This window comes from Aethalodelphis obliquidens, unplaced genomic scaffold (genome assembly GCF_003676395.1).
Source record: "Aethalodelphis obliquidens isolate GAN/ISIS:26980383/991018 unplaced genomic scaffold, ASM367639v1 scaffold34, whole genome shotgun sequence".
Lineage (NCBI taxonomy): Eukaryota > Metazoa > Chordata > Mammalia > Artiodactyla > Delphinidae > Aethalodelphis > Aethalodelphis obliquidens.
In genome coordinates, this window is record NW_020837978.1 from 15305461 (window position 1) to 15326843 (window position 21383).

At 37.5% G+C, this 21383-nt stretch overlaps 1 long non-coding RNA gene across 1 annotated transcript in view; it reads right to left on the bottom strand.

Moving 5' to 3' along the window:
- LOC113631791 (uncharacterized) overlaps nt 1–21383 on the bottom strand; it is a 93396-nt gene that overhangs the window by 20391 nt on the left and 51622 nt on the right. Inside the window, exon 5 of the long non-coding RNA XR_003437570.1 lies at nt 19892–20100. This is a non-coding gene — a long non-coding RNA (uncharacterized LOC113631791). The remainder of the gene's footprint in view (nt 1–19891; nt 20101–21383) is intronic.

The window sequence follows — 21383 nt, forward strand, 5'->3', positions numbered from 1 at the left end:
CACAGAAAGACACTACATAATGATCAAGGGATTGATCCAAGAAGAAGCTATAACAATTGTAAATATTTATGCACCCAACATAGGAGCACCTCAATACATAAGGCAAATACTAACAGCCATAAAAGGGGAAATCAACAGTGACACATTCATAGTAGGGGACTTTAACACCCCACTTTCACCAATGGAAAGGTCATCCAAAATGGAAATAAATAAGGAGGCACAAGCTTTAAATGATACATTAAACAAGATGGACTTAATTGATATTTATAGGACATTCCATCCAAAAACAACAGAATACACTTTCTTCTCAAGTGTTCATGGAACATTCTACAGGATAGATCATATCTTGGGTCACAAATCAAGCCTTGGTAAATTTAAGGAAATTGAAATCGTATCAAGTATCTTTTCCGACCACAACGCTATGAGACTAGATATCAATTACAGGAAAAGATCTGTAAAAAATACAAACACATGGAGGCTAAACAATACACTACTTAATAATGAAGTGATCACTGAAGAAATCAAAGAGGAAATTAAAAAATACCTAGAAACAAATGACCATGGAGACACGACGACCCAAAACCTATGGGCTGCAGCAAAAGCAGTTCTAAGAGGGAAGTTTATAGCAATACAATCCTACCTTAAGAAACAGGAAACATCTCGAATAAACAACCTAACCTTGCACCTAAAGCAATTAGAGAAAGAAGAACAAAAAAAACCCCAAAGTTAGCAGAAGGAAAGAAATCATAAAAATCAGATCAGAAATAAATGAAAAAGAAATGAAGGAAACGATAGCAAAGATCAATAAAACTAAAAGCTGGTTCTTTGAGAAGATAAACAAAATTGATAAACCATTAGCCACACTCATCAAGAAAAAAAGGGAGAAGACTCAAATCAATAGAATTAGAAGTGAAAAAGGAGAAGTAACAACTGACACTGCAGAAATACAAAAGATCATGACAGATTACTACAAGCAACTCTATGCCAATAAAATGGACAACCTGTAAGAAATGGACAAATTGTTAGAAATGCACAACCTGCCAAGACTGAATCAGGAAGAAACAGAAAATATGAACAGACCAATCACAAGCACTGAAATTGAAACTGATTAAAAATCTTCCAACAAACAAAAGCCCAGGACCAGATGGCTTCACAGGTGAATTCTATCAAACATTTAGAGAAGAGCTAACACCTATCCTTCTCAAACTCTTCCAAAATATAGCAGAGGGAGGAACACTCCCAAACTCATTCTACGAGGCCACCATCACCCTGATACCAAAACCAGACAAGGATGTCACAAAGAAAGAAAACTACAGGCCAATATCACTGATGAATATAGATGCAAAAATCCTCAACAAAATACTAGCAAACAGAATCCAACAGCACATTAAACGGATCATACAGCATGATCAAGTGGGATTTATTCCAGGAATGCAAGGATTCTTCAATATACGCAAATCAATCAACGTGATACACCATATTAACAAATGGAAGGAGAAAAACCATATGATCATCTCAATCGATTCAGAGAAAGCTTTTGACAAAATTCAATACCCATTTATGATAAAAACCCTGCAGAAAGTAGGCATAGAGGGAACTTTCCTCAACATAATAAAGGCCATATATGACAAACCCACAGCCAACATCGTCCTCAACGGTGAAAAACTGAAAGCATTTCCAGTAAGATCAGGAACAAGACAAGGTTGCCCACTCTCACCACTCTTATTCAACATAGTTTTGGAAGTTTTAGCCTAGCAATCAGAGAAGAAAAGGAAATAAAAGGAATCCTAATTGGAAAAGAAGAGGTAAAGCTGTCACTGTTTGCAGATGACATGATACTCTACATAGAGAATCCTAAAGATGCTACCAGAAAACTACTAGAGCTAATCAATGAATTTGGTAAAGTAGCAGGACACAAAATTAATGCACAGAAATCTCTGGCATTCCTATACACTAATGATGAAAAATCTGAAAGTGAAATCAAGAAAACAGTCCCATTTACCATTGCAACAAAAAGAATAAAATATCTAGGAATAAACCTACCTAAGGAGACAAAAGACCTGTATGCAGAAAATTATAAGACAATGATGAAAGAAATTAAAGATGATACAAATAGATGGAGAAATATACCATGTTCTTGGATTGGAAGAATCAACATTGTGAAAATGACTCTACAACCCAAAGCAATCTACAGATTCAATGCAATCCCTATGAAAATACCACTGGCAGTTTTCACAGAACTAGAACAAAAACATTCACAATTTGTATGGAAACAGAAAAGACCCCGAATAGCCAAAGCAATCTTGAGAATGAAAAACGGAGCTGGAGGAATCAGGCTCCCTGACTTCAGACTATACTACAAATCTACAGTAATCAAGACAGTATGGTACTGGCACAAAAACAGAAAGATAGATCAATGGAACAGGATAGAAAGCCCAGAGATAAACCCACGCACATATGGTCACCTTATCTTTGATAAAGGAGGCAGGAATGTACGGTGGAGAAAGGACAGCCTCTTCAATAAGTGGTGCTGGGAAAACTGGACAGGTACATGTAGAAGTATGAGATTAGATCACTCCCTAACACCATACACAAAAATAAGCTCAAAATGGATTAAAGACCTAAATATAAGGCCAGAAAGTATCAAACTGTTAGAGGAAAACATAGGCAGAATACTCTATGATATAAATCACAGCCAGATCCTTTTTGACCCACCTCCTAGAGAAATGGAAATAAAAACAAAAATAAACAAATGGGACCTAATGAAACTTCAAAGCTTTTGCACAGGAAAGGAAACCATAAACAAGACCAAAAGACAACCCTCAGAATGGGAGATAATATTTGTAAATGAAGCAACTGACAAAGAATTAATCTCCAAAATTTATAAGCAGCTCATGCAGCTCAATAACAAAAAAAAAAACCAAACAACCCAATCCAAAAATGGGCAGAAGACCTAAATAGACATTTGTCCAAAGAAGATATACAGACTGCCAACAAACACATGAAAGGATGCTCAACATCATTAATCATTAGAGAAATGCAAATCAAAACTACAATGAGATATCATCTCACACCAGTCAGAATGGCCATCATCAAAAAATCTAGAAACAGTAAATGCTGGAGAGGGTGTGGAGAAAAGGGAACCCTCTTGCACTGTTGGGAATGTAAATTGATACAGCCACTGTGGAGAACAGTATGGAGGTTCCTTAAAAAACTACAAATAAAACTACCATATGACCCAGCAATCCCACTACTGGGCATATACCCTGAGAAAACCATAATTCAAAAAGAGTCATGTACCAAAATGTTCATTGCAGCTCTATTTACAATAGCCCAGAGATGGAAACAACCTAAGTGTCCATCATCGGATGAATGGATAAAGAAGATGTGGCACATATATACAATGGAATATTACTCAGCCATAAAAAGAAACGAAATTGAGCTATTTTTAATGAGGTGGATAGACCTAGAATCTGTCATACAGAGTGTAGTAAGTCAGAAAGAGAAAGACAAGTATCGTTTGCTAACACATATATATGGAATTTAAGGAAAAAAATGTCATGAAGAACCTAGGGTTAAGACAGGAATAAAGACACAGACCTACTAGAGAATGGACTTGAGGATATGGGGAGGGGCAAGGGTAAGCTGTGACAAAGCGAGAGAGAGGCATGGACATATATACACTACCAAACGTAAGGTAGATAGCTAGTGGGAAGCAGCCGCATAGCACAGAGAGATCAGCTCGGTGCTTTGTGACCACCTAGAGGGGTGGGATAGGGAGGTTGGGAGGGAGGGAGACGCAAGAGGGAAGAGATATGGGAACATATGTATATGTATAACTGATTCACTTTGTTATAAAGCAGAAACTAACACACCATTGTAAAGCAATTATACTCCAATAAAGATGTAAAAAAAAAAAAAAAGAATGAGGCCTCTTAAACCCTAAAGAAGGATTTCCTGTCCTATGAGACGAGTCGTGAGACTGTCCCAAGACTTAGCAAATGTATGAAGTCTCCAGATCCTTATTCACTCTCTTGAAAGGTGTTAGAGGACTGTGCTTTTAGGAGGGTTTGGAGCATATTTAGTGATGAATGGTGAGTCCAGAGTTGGGCTCATGTTAGCAAACTTGAACTTAGCCTCTCTCAAGTCTTTCTTTCAGACAATGCTGTAATCAGTGTCATTCAGTGAGTGCGCTTTGTTTTCCTCACTCCCGATAGTTTCTCGGCATTTTCAGAGAGTTCTCACTGCTCTTGCTGAGTTTTCCAGTCCCAGGAGATCCAGCAATTTTCCTCCATGTCTTGCTTCACTGGTGCCAGGTGTGCTGAAGTCTTCACTGAAAACTTGATGGTCAAATCTACAGTGTCCACAGGGTCAGTAAGGGTAGAAGCCCTGGTTCAGTCAGACAAATCCCCACAGCAAGGAGGATTTTCATTGCACTGATGGGGATCTGTACAAGTCACTGTCATTCTTTAATTCAACAAATATTTATTAAATAACTACTACGATTGAGGCACTATGGAAGATATAAATATGACACAGTTTGTTTTTAAGAAAAAACCTAATACTTATTAAATAACTACCATGTACCATATTTTACGTATGTTATTCCAACTAATACAACAGCATTTTGAGCTTGGAAATATTATCCCTGTTTGACAGATGAAGAAACTGAAGCTTGAAGAATTTAAGTAAGGCTCAAGATCCTACAGTTGGTAAGGAGTAGAGACGCAACTGTGTGATTCCATGAGATAAAGTCATCTTAATGTGGATGAAAAGACAGTTGCTTGGATAACTAGAATTCAAGGCAACATGTGATAAGTATAACAAGAAACTAAAATGTTTAATGTCATAAGACTTCGGAGGAAAGAGATAAGAACCTGGCCCCACGAAAAATGAGCCCCTTCTTTCCCACTGGTTGGTAGAGAGAAGAAACACCTTTGAAATATATTGGAATTCAGTGTTGCATTTACTTAGGTTAAAGGTTTGTGCATAAGATTGTTCACATTTCTCTGCTTGGTACTGCCACACGTCGGTTTATCAGATCTCAAAATGCCCTGCTCAGGGGACCGGCTGGGGATTAGTGGTGCCAGGCCAACAAGAGCCCTCCTAACCCCAGGATAGTTTTCTGGTATCAGGAGCCAGTCCTGTTTTCTCCTCCTGAAAAACAGATATCTACAAATCTGAAGGAAATTTTTCATTTTTCCATTCCAAATGAAGTAATTATTGGTAAGTAGGTACTAAACAATTGGCTGGCTATGTGAAAAAAAATATGCAAACTATAAAATGTACTGAAATAAAATCATTTTTCCACATTGGGTAGCAAACTTTAATTACCTGACATCTTTTGATATCTAGTTCTCATGTTGGAACCCAAAATAATATAGTAATGAAACACATTTTATACAGTACATCACGGTACAGTACAATTCCCTCAGTCCCTCTGAGATAAGTGGGAATTATTTTCCCCAATTAGAGAATATATATATATATATATATATATATATATTTCTAAGGTTCAAGAAAAGTAAGTATCTTTCCAGGACCACAGAGCTAGTGAGTACAAAGCTAGACTTGTAGCCCAGATCACCCAGTTGCAAGTTGCATGCTCTTTCTATGCGTGATGTGGTTTCACAGTGTGTATGAGGATTGACTCTTTACTTTTCATCATCAAAGGTGGCACTCTAAGATGGCGATTTCCTTTGCCAACCTTGCCCTCAGCAAAATTCACATTAATTCACATAAATCTCAGCATTTCTTCTTTTAACATGAAAGTCTTGCATTTCATGTGACTCTATATCTATATTACTGAATTTCCATTATTATGACTTTTTGTTATTTTCTAGAATCCGTTATTCTGCATTTGTTATTTTCAGATTTTAAGTCTTTTTCTTCTGTCTACGCTAGATAACCATGCATAGGAAATGACACAAGTGAATAGAAGAATTGGATCCACATCTAGACATAGTAATGGGTTACTATTTCAGTAATAACCTTAAAAAGCCGATCAAAAAAAATCACTCAAGGAAAGCTTAGTTTGTTTGGGTAAAACCCAATTTTAGTGATAAGTTTTCCACACAAATATCTGAAATATTGGCATCCCCACAGTTCCAAGGAGAAGCACATAGGCAGGTAAAGACGATATATATATATATATATATATATATATACACTTGCATCTGCAAATAAGAACAAGTGAATACAGAAAATCTCATAGTATTAAAAGATTTCCTGTATACGCCCAGTTTTTAAGCAAAAATTTAAGGTGTACAATATGATGATTTGATATACATGAACTTTTTACTGTAATCAGGTTAATTAACATATCTTCTCACGTCAGTTACCATTTTTATGTGTGATGAGAGTACATGAAATCTACTCTCTTAGCAATTTCCAATATTGACTACAGTAATATTAACTATAGTCATCATCTTGTACATCAGATCTCTAGACTTATTCATGCTATATAACTCCAACTTTGTACCCTTTGGCCAACATTCCCTCATTTCCCCCACCTTCCCGTCCTTGGTCACCACTGTTCTACTCTCTGTTTCTACGTACTCAACTTCAGATTCCACACATAAGTAAAATCATGCAATTTTTTTTTCTGTGTCTGGCTTATTTCATTTAGTATAATTCCTCCAGGTTTATCCATGTTGTTGCAAATGGCAGGATCTCCTTCTTTTTAAGGGTGAATTATATTCCAATGTCTATGCATACACCGAAAGTTCTTTATCCATCCATCTGTTGATAAGCACTTAGTTTGTTTCTATATCTTGGCTATTGTGAGTAATGCTTCAATGAACATGGGGGGTGTAGACATCTCTTCAAAGTACTGATTTCATTTCCTTTGGGTATATTCCCATGAGGAACAGCTGGATCATATGTTATTCTATTTTTAGTTTTTTGAAGAACCTCCATACTGTTTTCCATAATGGTTATATGACTTTATAGTCCCACCAATAGTTTACAAGTGTTCCCTTTTCTCCACATCCTTGCCAACTTCCTTCCTTCCCCCCTCCTTCCCTCCCTCCTTCTCTTTCTTTTTTTCCCTTTCTCTCTTTCTTTCTTTCTGATAGTAGCCATCCTAACATGTGTGAGATAATATCTCACTGTTATTTTGATTTGCATTTCCCTAATGATTAGTGATGTTAAGTACCTTTTCATATACCTGTTGGCCATTTGTATGTCTTCTTGGGAAAAATATCTATTGACGTCCTTTGACCATTTTTTTTAACTGAGTTGTCTGGTTTTTAGTGATTGAATTGTAAGTGTTCCTTATATATTTTGGATATTAACTACCATCACATAGATAACTTGCAAGTATCTTCCTCCAGTTCGTAAGTTGCCTTTTCATTTTGTTGACTGTTTCCTTTGCCATACAGAAGCTTTTTAGCTTGTTGTAGTCCTACTGCTTAGTTTTGCTTTTATTATATATTTTTTTCTTTGCCTGAGCTTCTGTTGTGACATTCAAAAAATTGTTGCCAAGACCAATGTCAAGAAGTTTTCTCCCTATGTTTTCTTCTACAAGTTTTACAGTTTCAGGTCTTAAGTTAGTCTTTAATCTGTTTTGTGTTGATTTTGTGTATGGTATAAAATAAGGGTTCAATTTCATCCTTTTGCATGTGGATATCCAGTTTTCCCAACACTATTTATTGAAGAGACTATCTTCTCCCCCATTGCATATTTTTGATGAAAAAACTCTGACCAAATATGCTTGGGTTTATTTCTGGGCTCTCTATTCTGTTGCATTGGTCTATGTGTCTGTTTTTATGCTGGTACCATACTGTTTGATTACTATAGCTTTGTAATATAATTTGAAATCAGGAAGTGTAATGCAGCCAGTTTTGTTCTTGCTGAAGATTGTTTTCATGATCTTTAGTACTTCCATACAAATTTTATAATTTTTTTTTCTATTTCTGTAAAAAATGCCATTGGAATTTTGAGAGGGATTGTGTTGCATCTGTATATAGTTTGGGGCAGTATGGATATTTTAACATCACTAATTCTTCCAGTCTATGAACACAGTATATCTTTCCATTTACTTGTGTTTTCTTTAATTTCTTTCATCAGTGTTTTTCAGTTTTCAGTGCACAGATCTTTTGCCTCCTTGGTTAAATTTATTCTAAACTATTTTACTCTTTTTGATGCTACCATAAGTGGATTGTTTCCTGGATTTCCTTCTCAGTTGGAGCATTGTTGGTGTAAAGAAATGCAACTGATTTTTGTATGTTGATTCCATATCCTGCAACATTACTCAGTTTTTAAATTAGTTCTAGCAGGTTTTTTACATGTGCGGAGTCTTTAGGTTTTTAGGTATATCATATCACATCATCTGCAAACACAGATACTTTGGCTTCTTCCTTCCCTATTTGGATGCCTTTTATTTCTTTTTCTTGTCTGACTACTCTTGCTAGTACTTCCAGTACTATGTTGAATTGAAGTGGTAAAGTTGGGAATCCTTACTTTGTACTGGATCTTAGAGGAAAAGCTTTCAGGTTTTTCCTCATAGATTATGATGTTAGTTGTGGGCTTGTCATACCTGGTCTTTTTTGTTTTGAGAAAATTCTCTTTTTTGCCTATATGTGGAGAGTTTTTGCCATGAATGGATGTTTAACTTTGGCACATGCTTTCTCTGCATCTATTGAGGTGATCAAGTGTTCTTTATCTTTTATTCTGATATGACTAGTTTTAAAATTTCTTATTTTTTTATTCACAGAACTCAGTATCACAAAACTATTGATCTGCATTTATGACTATTATACCATGAAAAATAATTGTGAAAATTTAATCCACCCCTACCCTGCCACACTTTGGGAACACATTTATGTTCTCAAGACACTGGGCTTCAGTATCTTCACTTCTCCTGCTGATATGTATTGGGTTTAGCAATGTGTTACCAGGCCATGAGCTTATCAGTTGGAGATAGTCTAGAAGGGCAGTTAAAATGGCCAAGTTTATGCAAAGTTGCAGAAAAGAGAACCTGCAGTAGGGAGGAAAAAACTCATAGAAATATGAACTTTTCAATCCCTCTTCCTTCAGCTACAGGATTCTGCAGGGGCCACTAGAACTCTGTTCTCATTTATCTAATACTTGGCCTTAGTAGATTCAGAATGGAGAGAGAAGCTTACATTGCAATAATAAGACATATGAACACCATATTGAGCACTTCCTATTTGTCAGGGACTGTGTAATTTTTTACCTACAAATAGTCTTTTATGGAGCAAGTAACATAAGATTCAACTTGTGAGGGTATATCTGAGGCACAGCGCTACTTCATGGAAATGGGGTACACACAGAACTCCCCCTTCATTACTGCCTCCTGCAAGAATGACCTTTGCTGAGACATTTAGCATCTTGGAAAGACAAAGTACAATAGAAAAATACTGGGTTGTTCAAACCCCTCCAACATTTGAGAGCTTTTAATAATTAACGATCAGATCATTTAAGAGTGTGTCATTTATCACTCTCCTTACCATCTTGTCATAGTTTTTAAAAAAATGGAAAATCTAAAACCAAACATGTAAAAATAATTTTCTTCCTTTAATTCATGAAAAAAACTTTTAAAAACTTTTGTCATTTTAAGAAAACAACTAAAAATAAATAATCAGCAGGACCCAAAATATTGGATGCAACTTTCTAACTTCTCTACCTCAGCTTACCTATCTGTGAAATGGGATTAACAATGGTGCACTACACCTGCAGAGGAGTATAAATTTAATAAGCTTTTCAAACCTCTGCTTTGTAATTCTCAGAGGAAAAGGCACTCTGTAAATATGAAGTAATCTTATTATCATGCCTCATTATCTGAGCTAATATTAACTGTAGAAAAGTTATGTCAAATAACATAAAATGGATATTGGAATAAAACTGCAGTCTGATTTTGCTGTTTCACTGTTTATTCTGGCAAGTGAGGATAAAATAAGCATGAAGGAGAAATAGATGGCAAACCCTCTGATCATATTTTGCCACCAAAATTCCAACCTAGAAATAACAAGTAATGATAACATAGCACAATTCCTGGTTCTGCCAATGTCTGAAATAAAAATCAACTCAGATTGAGCATGCCAGCTGAAAATAAATATCTTTTTTAAAAAATACCCTACTATGAAAAACCATAATGCCATCCTGATAATTGGCCAGTAGCATCATTTTTCACTACTTAATATTTAGCACATCATTAGCAAGAGTCAAAATGTCAAGAATCTCATACAGATATTGTTTCCATTATTGTGAAATGTTCAAGTGATTCTCATGCAAGGACAGCTTACTCTGTAAGTCAAGTGCATGGTTTTTACAGCGAACTAAAAATGTTCTATGACTGGTTGAAAACATTGGGCAGAACAGGAATGGTGCCCACATCTCACGACCTTCTAGTTAATGTTTTATTCTTTGCACATTTATTTTGAACAAACCTCAAGTCTCTTAGCCCAAGGATAAGTATCTGAGCTTTTGCAAAGTTGATCTGCAACATCGAATCTGAAGCTCATCCCCAAACACAACGATAAGCTAATCCTTTGTGTTGGTACAGCGCAATGCGATTTTTAACACTTTACAAACTTTCTCTCATATACTTCCTTCAAACCAGGGGAGTATCTTCTTTATCTCTATTTTCCTTTTGCAGTTGTGCTGATGCTTCTGAGTTGAAGGAATAGCAAGTAAAACAATTTGTAAGTGTTCTTCATTGTCATCATAAAGAATTTATTAAAGACTCGTGTGGAAAACTGTGCTATGAAGTACTTTAAGATTATATAAAAACCATAGGTGGCCAATGTGACCAAAGACCAGATTGTCACCAGGAGTTCAAGACAATGCAAGAACAACAATGGATCATCTGCCTGGAGATCTGGTTTTAAGAATAAGTAACAAATTCTCTAAGCCTAGTTTCCTCATTTATCTACCTCCAGGGACAGATGTGAAGAGCTCAGTGAGATTAATTTATAAATGGTAAAATTTACTCATGTAAGACTTTTATACCTTCTCATCTACTCATATTTACATTGAAAAAGAGAAATAGGTAGAAGTAAAATACACAAGGGAAGTCGAGAAATGTTACAGGGGTAGCAATAAATCTCTGCAAGACTTCCTTTGACATAGTTCTTTAACAAGATATTCTTCTAACAAACATTTCTTTCAGAAAGTTTCTAATCTCCAGCCTAGAGCCCTCATCATGAAGTAATGTCCCAAACATCATACCTAATTTGTTTTGACCACTAAATAGGCCACTACATGGTCCCTACAATAAGCCCCAAATTATATTATAACCCTAATTAATACCTGCAATGATGGGCAGACATTAGTTTGGTATGTGATGACCAAGGACTGCAACCCTTAATTGGCAATTTTGCCATACTCAGCAGTATTTGTTGCCCTCTGTCATCCAAATTACTTTGTTCCAACCCTGTCATCCCATTGGGCTTTAATGCCTACAGTGTCAGAAAAATCCAGCCTAATGCTTTCTTGGTGACTAGCTCTAGTTCAAGGGTCATAATGTCCCCCAGGATGTGGAGGGTCTCAGATCTACCAGGAAGGCATCACCCCACATTTTACAAGAGAAATTATGATTAGAGAATTAAAAATGAAGTCCACTTTCTCAGGAATGGGGTTCAGTGGAGGGCACCTAGGTTTCCTAAAGCAAGTTCACAAGCCTTAAAGCTTCGGCCCTATGAATAATCTGTCTTTTGACATTTTTTTTTCTCTCAGAGGTGTTCTGGAAAGCAGAGCATGTGGGAGCATAATAAAAATGAGTCATATGGGGGTGGGGGACCTCCCCACTAGGGGACTGGCATTTAGAGATAAATAGACTGTGAGAAGGTTACTGAAATTGCATTTTCACTGGCCAAGTTCGTTTTTTCAGTGACGTAGCGATGTAAAATAAAACACAATACAATGGCTACGGAGGATTGTTAGTGATAAATAGCACAGGAGACAGACTCACATGTACTATGTTTTTCCCACTGCAGATTAATAAAAGAGGCAATTATCTAATAAAAAAATGACTGTTAATTGCTACCAGTTAAGTACTACTACCGTTAGTACTATTAAGTACTATTAGTATTGGCGAGATTTACTTCACCTTCTGCTGCTTGGAAATTTGACATCATTCCTGGCTTCTACCTCTCCCCCCAGTTACAATCCACTGGAAAAGAGAAAGTGACAAGAGCCATTTAATATGTCACAACACAGAGTGAGGGGAAGAAGTGCTGGAAGTGGGGCTTTTCAAAGAGAGTCGAGGAAATAATCCAGCATGATGATTACAGAATATGCTTTTTTCCTCCTTTCTCCCTCCTTTTCTGTAGGGGTTTATTTTGGTTTTGTTTTTCTCATTTTATTGCTGATGTGTTATTCCTGAAGGGTGTGTTCTTGCAGGTTTATGGCTCAGACTAATGAAATTGCTCTAAACAACATTTTGATCTTGGAAGGTCACCCAGAGTGCTATACCTTTCCTTTAATGATTCAGGTCTGGACCAGGCATTTCCCAGAATTGAGATGGTAATGAAGTCATTAGTTTCTTCCTACTTGAAGCCCTGGCTAGAAAGCAGAATTCTATGGGCAAAGTCTGAGTGGGCTTTTTTCATAAATCTCACACCCAGCTGAGCTGTAACACCTGTTACATTTTCCCAGGAGTTCGAGCCATAAGACCATTTCCAATCTATTTGCTCTTCTTCTTGCACAGGACACTGACAAAGGCAGGGGTCCCTGTTTTCTAAGGCACTGCTAATTGAAAATCTCTGGCTGGTGCAAATGTGAACTCAAACCCACAAGAGTTCCAAATAAGGCCCCCATGATTATTTCCTGCTCTTTTTAAAAATAGCCTTTATAAATGCAGGTTATACAAGATTAATTTGTTTGAGGGAAAAATAGTCGTTGAACCTCTTGCCCCCAATAAACTTTTACTTTCCATGCAGTTTAAAAAAAAAAAGAAAAAGAAAGAAAGAAAAGAAAGGGAAAATAATAAAACCCAGAGATCAGTTAACCCTACAAGCCCTGTGTTTGTGAGAATTAGAGGGTGGGTGTAGGGTAGCATTAAAATGTATTTGCTTTTGTTTTGTGCTTTCAAAATCTTCTCTATTTATTAGATTTGCACACAAGGATTGAGAAGAAAGTTGAGTCCAATGATTGAGCAAATGTAAAGTGATTACAATGGCACATTTTTTTAAAAAAAAAAACTAGTCTCAAAACCCGAATAATTAAAATGGGAGGAAATTTTCCTGTAGGATCCTTGAAAGGAAAAACAAAACACATTCGTCTGTAGAAAAGATGGGCATTTCTGGCCCTAACAACAGTCTGTGGGAAAAAACCCTGAAAAACAATGTTATCAGATCTCAGACGACATTTGACAGAATAAAGAATGACTAGAAATAAAGTTGATATAAACCCATTCACACTTATATATTCCTCTGGGAGTCAGAGCACCTTAGGAATCTGAATCTTAAAGAGAAAACTTTGGGGACCATAACCCACAAATCAGAGCCGGGAATCAAGGACCCTGTGGTCCTACCAACCGTGTTCTCTTCACCCAAAACCACTAAAGAAATGGACTGCCTTTGAATTCTGTACTGCGCTTCATTGATGTTTTGTGGTTTGGTGGTTTGTTCGTTTGGGGTTTTGTTGTTGTTTTCAAGTGTATTGCTTGTGGTCATTGTTGTGGTTTGAGTTGGGTACCTTTGTATGCCTCACTCTTAAGGCACATCCTCATTAACTATAGTCCTCCTAGCCTAACAATTGAGAATATGGCCTCTCACTCGCTTTCAATTATGAAAGAGGAGTATGCATCAGCAGGAAGAGGGCTATCATTTCAATACAAGAGGAAAAACATAGCAAATACATTTCAGCAAATATGTTTTTAGGAAAAATGGTTGAGGAACTGTATTCCTACAGCATGTTGTTTTAGTTCTACTATGAAATCTGCATGCAGTTCTAAATCTGATTTTGAAGAGAGCTGAGACACTCAGAACCTTCAGAGAACACTTATTCAAACAGTTCCTAAAGCGTATATGAATCCATTAAAAATAGATCTGGTTGCCTATTTATTGAAGAGGAAAGAGGTGCACAATATGTCACTAAGTGAAAAGCTTTTAAGTTGATCCATTTGTAAATTGCCATTGTTTTGGTAGGTCAAAAACGGTCAGGTATCTATAATTTCAACTTAAATACTATTCAAGATAATATGATCTCATTTTGTTGTTTAATATACACTCTAAAAAGTTATTGGTAGTTTTTCTTGGTAAGGAGATTGTGGGTAACTTTTAACTCATTTCTTCTATTGGTTTACCTATATTTTTTGCTTTTTCTGGAATAATCTCTGGGTTCTCCCTGGAGCTCCAGGCTGAAGATGAAATACTTCAGAAACATTAGCTATTCTTTTTTGGCTTCTGTTAATCTTCACCCCAATTCTCAGACTACTTGTACTAGTCATGAGTTTTTGGGGTTTTTTTTTCCCAACCCATATCTCACCAATTATGACTTTATCACCAATTCTGACTTTATCTATATAAGCTATAGAGTCAGACAATTTAGTAACTTAAGAATTAAATTGGATTAGTGAACAAATCTATAATCGACCTTGCTTACTTTTTTTCTCACTTCAACCTGCTATAAAAACAATGTGTCACAATTCTTTTCAGAGTATTTTATGTTCCTGTCCACTGCACTGAAAATTAAAGATATGTTCCTACAAAGGAAGAGTCAAGCAAAACAATGATTCTTAGTAAACTGAATCTAAATTTCTAGAAAAAAAATATGATCAAGGTGCCGGCCTCTTCTTTGTTAAGAAAGCAACACAGATTCTGTCAGAAATATCTTCTCTCATTTTCAGAAGTTTGAGTTATTTCTAGATTCTTCTATCTCCTTTCCACCATTTGCTTCTTTTGACTCCCTGCTTGTCAAGGGAGTGATTTTTTGACTCTGCGTGCATGATTGCCAAGTCTTACACTTGTTCCTTCTTCCTGTATTTGGTTATTGATGTCCTACAGGACTTTACTACCCTGTTTCACCAGTAGGTTCTGCCACTTCTATTACAATACTTTCTGTATGATAGTAGGGCCTCGTTTGATCAATATTCTATTCTGTATGTATTGGTGATGAATATTGGTATTCGTCATCTTCCTAAGAGCTCAGGGTTTATTTTATTTTTATTAATTAATTATTTAATTTATTTATTTATTTATTTATTTATTTTGTGGTACGCAGGCCTCTCACTGTTGTGGCCTCTCCCGTTGCGGATGCGCCCAGGCTCAGCGGCCATGGCTCGCGGGCCCAGCCGCTCCGCAGCATGTGGGATCTTCCCGGACCGGGGCACGAACCCGTGTCCCCTGCATCAGCAGGCGGACTCTCAACCACTGCGCCACCAGGGAAGCCCTCAGGGTTTATTTTAAAAGGAACTATTACATTATTTAGGTTGGCAATACTGATCTATATTTTAATTAGGGAAAGTTGAGCAAAAATAATTTAAAACTCTCCCCATCAAGGGAGGTAGCGTGAAGCAGTAGAAAGAAAATTGCCATCAGGTAAGGCTGTAGCCCAGATTCTATGACTACATGTGACTTAGAGCATATGTCACTTAACCTCTAGGGGCTTTAAGTCAGTATCTGTAAGATAAAAGATTTTCAAGAGACAGAACTTAGGTCTTTCTGTTTATACTTTTGTTTGACTCTCAATTCATCAATCCACAGATCCTCTTTGAATTCCTACGTGGCTCTGAGGCAACATCAATTTTCTACGATGACCAATAACCAAGAGTAGTTGATCCACCCATCCTGTGGTTCCCGCAGTTCTGGAACTCAGTTGAATCTTCAGTTGCCTAGGCAGAGAGATTTAAAGTTTGTTCTTTACTATGTCTTCATGGCTCTTCTGTTGATCAAGGCTCAGCGAGAACTCTGCTCCTGACAGATAACTTGGTGGGTACAGGTAACCCTGCTGAATAAACTCCTCCTTAGAAACACCTGGTAGATTTGAGTTTCATCGTGTGCACTGATGTCTTGTACCATATTCAGGAATTTCCCAGACTCTCATTCTTCCCTAAATTCCCACCCAAATTTCACCCCACTGGAATAAGAATGGAAATCAACTAGGAATGTTGTCTAGAATCAAAAAGGAATTTTTTTTTTCTCAGTTTCAGGTAATAAAAGTAAAAGGGCAGGGTGATCTTTGAATTTTCCCGGAGAAAAATTAAAATGTTCTTTATTAGTTGCTACAGTGCCCCAGGAAGGGATTCCCCACTCCCCTTTTTTTAAAATAAGAACTTCCCCTTCCCTATACAGCCCTTTTGATACAAGTGAAAAAATTCCAAATTCCTCATTTGTTTAGCCTGAAAATCCCCTGCACATTCCCACAAACTACTTCCTTTTCTCTCTTTTTAGCAAGACTCCCCTCTCTCTCTTTAATGAAGAGAAGTTCAGAGGGTTTTTCCCATGAATAGATGGCAGGCACCTGGGAGTTATGAATTTTAAAGTGATCATTTTCTTTCAGCCCTGCCGGACAATGGGCATCTCCTTTTGACTCACTTTCACAGCTTTGAGAGGCTCTCAGATCAGCCACATTCCAATCGGACTGGAGTCAGATCAGAGCTGTGCTGGACCGCATCAAGGTCTCGCACAGAAAGACAAGGAGCAGATGGCCGGCACCGAGCTCTCCTCCCCTTTCAGCGCGCAAAGGCAGGCAATGTGGGAAAGCGTCTGCCCGGCATTGCCTATTGATCCCTGAATAGAACCACCGCATGCCACCAGCCTGTAGGTATGAACCTCTGTTAACAGATGGTGAGATCATTATGAGCAATTAATTCCTTTAATGTATCAGTGGGAACATGTTGGAAGGGATGATGCAAGCATTGAGTGAATAGTGAACTTCTCACTCCTGGGGGAGCAAGCAGGAGCTACCTTCAGGGGCGGCTGGGAATATCTTCCCAGCCTGCAGCCTTCTGGCTCCGGACAGGAGCTGCGAACGGGCTGCACAGAACTGAGGTGTGGTTTTCATTAACTAATTGTGACTCCTTCCCTTCCGCATCGTGATTAATGCCAGATTGGTCTCTAGATCATTTTTATACACAAGAACTATCCAAAAACACAGCGAGAAACAAAAACAGTATTTGTCAGTTAAGTCCGACATGCATAGGGAATTATTTCACAGAAATAGGCAGAGTATCAGGTTATGGGTCACTTTCGCTAACCACAACTATAGTTGTGACAGTTCTCAGTTTAAAATAACGGTTTCTTTCAACAAACTTAAAGCGGTGGTAAAAGTATGCTCATCCCACTGTCTGAGTCGGAAAACTGAATGTTTGGATGCATTATAAATGGGTAGATTTAAAAGAGGGTATTTTAAAAAATACGAATTCACATGTAGGGTGAATTTGAGCAAATGACACATGTAGCAAATTATCCCCCCTAGTATAAGATGGAATATTTTTTTTTTAATTTCAGTAACAATGTGAAAATGACTGTCAGGGGCCAACTGGAAAAAATGGTCACCTTCTTATTTAGATATTTCTCTGATTCATTATCAATGAGATGATGGCATTTTTTGCATGTTTTCCTACCTTTAAAAATAATATTTCGTAGTAGGGGTGTTTTTCTTTTACAGGCAAAAGAATCTTAGGACACAGTACAGATCATAGGGTAGCCCTTAGATTTTAAGAAGATAGAAAATACAGGAACAGGAAATACTGGCAACTATTCACTTAATTCATATTTAAATGACACTTTTTGCTTGTAATTAAGACACTTAAGTAGTGTCTCTGTTCATGAAATTTACATAACTGTACAATAGCTTGCCTAAATGAACAGCAAATGGCAGTTAACCTTGAAGTGTATTATCTTAATGAATAAATCTGGCTTTAATTCAATAAATTAAAAACAGAAATAATATTGCAAAAGACTTTTAAAAACAGACTTGCCATCCCCCATAAATACAGCATGGTACTGTTTATAGTTGGGTTGGAATGCTCGGACATTTTCCAGTATGATTTTAGAGCTCTAAAAGCATTCCAGTACACATTCACTATTTTTCCATCATTGTTTCCAAAGCAAATCAATGTCACTTTCTGGAAATCATCGATAAGAACATCTGAACACTGAATCAAGACACCTAAGCATGCTTATTTGAGATGGGTCTTCATCTGGGCTCCCAATTCCTCTACCTCCATGGGAAATTTGGAAATTTTTTTTCCAATTTTATATCGCGGAGGGCCCTATGACATACAGAAAAGACTAGAGGAAAACATATTTCTTACATAGGAAAGAGACATTCCCACTACTTTTCCATTTAAATCAGATTTCCAAGGTCTGCAAATCCCTTCAGCATAAGAGAACCGACAAAAGATGCTGAATGCTTCCCTCCCAAAGTTTGTTGCATTAATCAGCGCGATCATGTTTCAGTGATTATATAGTTAAGGAGAAGAAATCATGCAATATGTTTTTATTTGCATGAAATAAGTTAATGAGGCACCACCTGTGCCTTGTATCAGTTTACTGGGGGGAAAAAGCAGAACACAGGTGTTCTAAGAGCATCTTGGTAGATTTTATACATTAATTTAAAAACACTAAAACCTAAAATCATTTATCAGAATGATTTATCAGAATCCAGCGGTGTATATTGCTCAGGAATAACCCATATACACACAGTCATAAATAAAAATCATTGTGAAGAAATTCCTGGTTTCTTGGCAGCAAGGGGGAAAAAAAAGCTGTAATTCATTCTTTCCTCGTTCTCACAGTGTTCTCTATTGTACCATCTGCAATATACAATGTACATGCTCAGCCATAACCCGTAAGGCTGGAAAAGAAGCATTCACACTGTGAATTACCATTTTTCCCAGCATCGAGCTCTAGTCAAAGACAGCACAATAATAAACTAGAAGCTCCTTTGTCTGTTAACATTGTTCTTCATTACTACATGAAAAGCAAATTGTCTCTGTACAGAGGAAGAGTGGCACACACAGCCATGGGAGTAGGGGGAGGGATTTGCCTCTCTCGCTGACTGCCTCACATACACAGAGGCCACTCATCTATCTTTCCCCACCGGCCCACCCAACTGCGCCTTCCCAATCATTTCATCTGCAGGCACATTGGGAAGAGATCCCTTGTTCAGTTGGGTGAGATGCTGGATTAAAGACTCCTGGGATGCTTTTACACTGCATATCCTGAAGCTTACATCCACAGATTTCTTTCTTTTTTTTTTTTAAGTCACTTCAGTGTATCCCTTTATAATATTTGGGAGAAGTGATGCTTATCAGAGATGCTCTTTTTTTCCCCCAGGGCTAAATAGAGTCTGCAAGTTATTGTGGGTTATGGGGGCTCTTAAGAGCCAAATGAAAAGGCAGCAAGCAAACAAACAAAACATTAAGAGCAGAAGATGTATATATATATGTGTGTGTATATATATATATATATATATATATATATATATATAGTATAGCAAGTACATGGTAACAGTTACTGTGAAAGTTAAGAAAATACACAGATTAGACCAGAACTACCAGAAAGGGTCCTTATAATTGAAATAAGTTACTTATTAGAAACTAATGATTTTCTGAGGGTTTTTTTTCTTTTAGATGTAATAGATTCCAACAAATCTTGCAACACAAGCTTGCTTACAAAAACTATACTCAATTAAAAGATCGTAACTATCTTCTCATATGGAGGTCAATGGCCAAACCCAAGTCCATGATTTATTTTTTGCAGTACGCGGGCCTCTCGCTGCTGTGGCCTCTCCCGTTGCGGAGCACAGGCTCCGGACGCGCAGGCTCAAGGGACATGGCTCACGGGCCCAGCCGCTCCGCGGCATGTGGGATATTCCTGGACCGGGGCACGAACCCGCGTCCCCTGCATCGGCAGGCGGACTCTCAACCACTGCGCCACCAGGGAAGCCCCATAATTTAAATCTCAAAGAAACTTACCTCTTCATGACATCTGATAGGAGCCTCAAGGGATCATTTCCAGAGTGTGTTGCTAGAGAGGTCTGCCAGGAGAGGCTGAAGGGTGCTCTGTTACACAGGACGTGGGGAACCGAAATCACGTCTGCTAACTCAGCTCTACTGACCAGAGTCTGGCTGGATGAACTCAATTGCTGAATATCAGTTCCAAAGTAGTTCAATTTGTGTATTTACTGTTAAAAAGAAGTTGAGATCTCATCAGACAGGTAAAAATCATTGGGGGAGGAATGTCCAAATCAACTCTGGACATAAAACAGCTGTTTCTACACTGTTAGGTTTTGCAGTATCATTTTCTGCATGATTGCTAGTTTTTCTTGCTTGCCCATGGGAATAATACCTGGCTCACTAAATTGTCATGAGGCTTTAAGGAGATCACATCATAAAATAACTATAGTAGTTCTCTCTAATATAGTATGTTTTCAGTAAATGCCAGTTGTCTTTTCAGGTATAGATGAACATTTGATTTTAACTTAGGGGGGAAAATACTTAATTGCAAAGTAGTATATTCGCATTTGTTCTGTCCCTAGGAGACAACTTTTGTGTATTTTTAATGTGCAATACTTGAAAGACCACCTTGAGAAATGGTAAAATGTTTGTGGAGGTAACTGTGACAATCTTTCTCTACTCTGAAATTCTGTTATTCTAGAACATTCCCAAATATCTAAAGTTCATGTATTCAACCCAGAAATCGAGTCTATTCCCCTAGAGCCTGCAACTATATTCTGTCTAAAGAGAAACCCGCCTCTGTATTTTTACCATACACCACATGACTTAGGGCTAGTTTTGACTTAGGCTGGCTCATCCTGTGTAAACAAGACACTGACATCACCAGGACACAGAAAGGAATAAACTCGGTCTGTGCCCATGAGAAAGTGGTAAAAATACATGAGTCACATCAGAAACATCTGTCTTCAATCCCAAGTTAAGGACTTCCCAGGCTAAGGGGCAATTTGTGAATCACGTGATCTACTCTCCAACTCAAACTGTGTGCTCATTTGTCTTAATCCTACTAAAACGTAAAAGGATAACTGATGGTGCCTCTTTTTTAATAATACTGCTTTTCCTTGAAAGTTTGCATGCTGGTTTCCAAATTGTTACAACAAATATATTTTTTCTTTTCTAATTTTAAGCTTGAATGCTCCCTTCTTAATTTGGAGTAACAACATTTGTTCCTAAACTCATAAAACACAGCATTGACTAATAGTCCCTATAGTTCTGCTTTTTCTGCAGGGCGGACGAGCTGAACTTCCTGACCGTGGCTCCTCACATTAAGGCCCTTCGTTTTCAATCTCTTTTCTCACTCCCTCTCCAGGGGCTCTTTCTCCATCATTTCAAACAACACAGGTCATCTTGGTCTAAAGCATCTGTTCTCAAGTGGGGGTGACTTAACCAGGGGACATTTAGCAATGTCTAGAGATAATTCTGGTTGTTAAAACTGGGTGGAGGGGGTGATACT